The following is a 2753-nucleotide window of genomic DNA, read 5'->3' on the forward strand; positions in this document are numbered from 1 at the left end:
AGAATCCCAAACTAGATTTTCTGCAGCTGGCCACAGACCCCTTAGGGAAGAACCAGGATTGCCACACAAAAGCAAGCCTGGCTCTGTCTATAAGCATGTTTTCCTTAGGCATTTAAATCCACATGCTCTCAAGGGGCATACCACTCAGCTTGCAGGGACTGGTAAGTAACAGAAAAGGAAGAAGAGATGGGAGTGTGGATAAGGGGTGGCCAGGGGAGGAGACCAGAAGGTGGCTGGAAGCATATGTCCTGGGGAGAAGAAATAGATGAGGGGCGCAAAGAAGGGTGAGGAGCACTGGGGGAAAGCTCTGAGGAAGTAGCTGGATCACACGGTACATACACAGCCTGCAATTTAGAATTAACTTGGGATAGTAAATTAGACTTAATGCAGGGTAGCAAATCATTAGGTCTTTGGCAAACATTAGCTCCCTGCCATCATCTCTTCCCTTCATGAACACTATTTTATTCAAAAATTTATTCCCAAGCTTGCTTTCCTAGTAACCTTGGGACCCATTCTTGTAATTCTTGTATTCCTGAGAGGCTGTTTTTTCTACCACAGTATCAGACTGTTAGTTTCCAAAATGATAACTGCTCACTGCATGCCAACAAAACACTGGTCCTATCCCAGGCACTGAGGACACAGGGATGGCTACCTGGACCAGGGAATATGACTTGACAGCACTCATGCCAGGCAGCTCCTCAGTGCAGGTTATCTCAGGTGGGTGAGGAGAGAATGCTGGGTGGACACCTTAAGTAAACTCGGCCTTCTCCTGAGCTCCCAGTTGCAGCCCCAATCCCTGGGGAACGAGAGCATAAGGGTGGTAGTATTTCTAACCTCGGGCTGGACCATCAAAGGGGCTGGCCCTTGCTCCTCAAAGTATTTACTGAGTCCCAGCAGTGGAGTCAATCACATAGGAACTAGTAAAAAAAATGCAGGCTTCCAGGCCCCACCCCAGACCTAGTCAATGAGGGTCTCCATTTTAACAAGATCTCCAGGGGATTCATGGACACTTCTTTTTCTTCTTCTTCTTTTTTCCCCTGAGAAGTACTGTTCTAGCAGATGCTGAAGTTATTGGCTCTTCAAAGCCTTGATATAAAAACTGTATCTTGACAGATGAAGGCAGTGTGGCCCAGAGGAGTGAGTCCCACAAAGAGCTGGGAGATTGGTCCCCAACAATACTAGCAGTAGTCAGGAGGATCTTACTCCAGGCCAGCTGGGGGAAATGGACAAGTCCCCAACCTCCGTGGCTATAGTTTTCCACGTGCATGGTGCTGGGAGTGGATGACAATAAGCTGCATGGTTTTTCTAGATCTAAAATTCCAGGTCTATGAGTATACTTCAGAAAACTCTAATTTTCTGCCCTCTTTACAATGAAGTAGTGGTTTTAATAACCAGGCACAGTGTTTGATACAGCATGGCATATGGCAGGGCTTAAGAAATAGTTTATTGAATGTTACGGGTTAGATATTGGTGTCCCCTTGAAAGCTCATGTGTGAGAATGCATGACAGTTTAGAGGTGAATGATAGGATGATAAGAACATTTAACTAATTAGCAAACTAATCCCCTCATAGAAATTAAGTGAGTTGTGGGCTGGTAGGGTGTGGTTGGAGGAGGTGGATCTTTGGGGTCAGACATGCCTTTGGGGTTTGTATCTGGTGAGGAGAGCTGCTCTCTGCTTCCTGGTGTCCTGTCCTAACTAGTTTCCCCTGACATCTGCCTCGCCTAGGAACCTATCTGTGGAATGAGACCACAGAAACCGTGAGCCACAAAATAAATTTTCCTCCTCTAATTGTTAGGTGTTTGGGGCACAGCCATGAAAAAGTTGACTAAATCATCAAATGAAGTGACATAGCTATAGTCCCCTCTATTCAAACTTCACCCAAAAAATGAAAATGTGCCACAGTTGCCAGGATAACCACCATGCCAGAGTATCCATCAGCGTTAAATGACACTTCTGAGGGCAAAGGAAACAAAATATCTAAATCAAAAACTCTAGCTGGGCTGGTGGCACATGCCTATAATCCCAGAGCTTGGGAGGCTGAGGCAGGAGGATCATGAGTTCAAAGCCAGCCTCAGCAAAGGATAGGCACTAAGTCAGTGAGACCCTGTCTCTAAATAAAAATACAAAAATAGGGCTGGGGATGTGGCTCAGTGGTTGAGTGCCATCGAGTCCAATCTCTGGTATACAGCCCCCCCACACACACACACACAAACCCTCTGGGGTGGGGCCTGGCATAGGTTTTAAAAACTCTATCTAGACAATTCTAACATGCACTAAGAATTACTGCCTGGAGTAAAAACTGACCATCAGCCAACCTGGTACTTGATAAATGCCAACACTGATAGTTACAAATTCCTATTTCCAAGAGAGCTCAGCAGGGAGCAATGGTGGGGACAGTGGTAATGCATGAAGAGCATGCTCCATCCAGAGAGCTCTGGCAAACTAAGACCAGGTGGCAACAGGGGTCTGACGTTGCCAGATCTTCTAGTTTTTCAAAAAAGTTGAATATCTTGATTTATTGTGAAATTTCTTGATCAGAAGATGAAAGAAAGAAAGAAAGAAAGAAAGAAAGAAAGAAAGAAAGAAAGAAAGAAAGAAAGAAAGAAAATTAAATCCTGTACAAGCCGAACAAAGTACATGCATGTTCAACGTGATCCAAATGCACTGACAGTTTGACCCCTCTGGCTAAAAGTGCTGTATGCCCATTGCTGAGCAGTACTTTGTGCAGAGCTTGGGGGAAGACCCCTTCTT

Source organism: Urocitellus parryii, unplaced genomic scaffold (genome assembly GCF_045843805.1).
Source record: "Urocitellus parryii isolate mUroPar1 unplaced genomic scaffold, mUroPar1.hap1 Scaffold_211, whole genome shotgun sequence".
Classification (NCBI taxonomy): domain Eukaryota; kingdom Metazoa; phylum Chordata; class Mammalia; order Rodentia; family Sciuridae; genus Urocitellus; species Urocitellus parryii.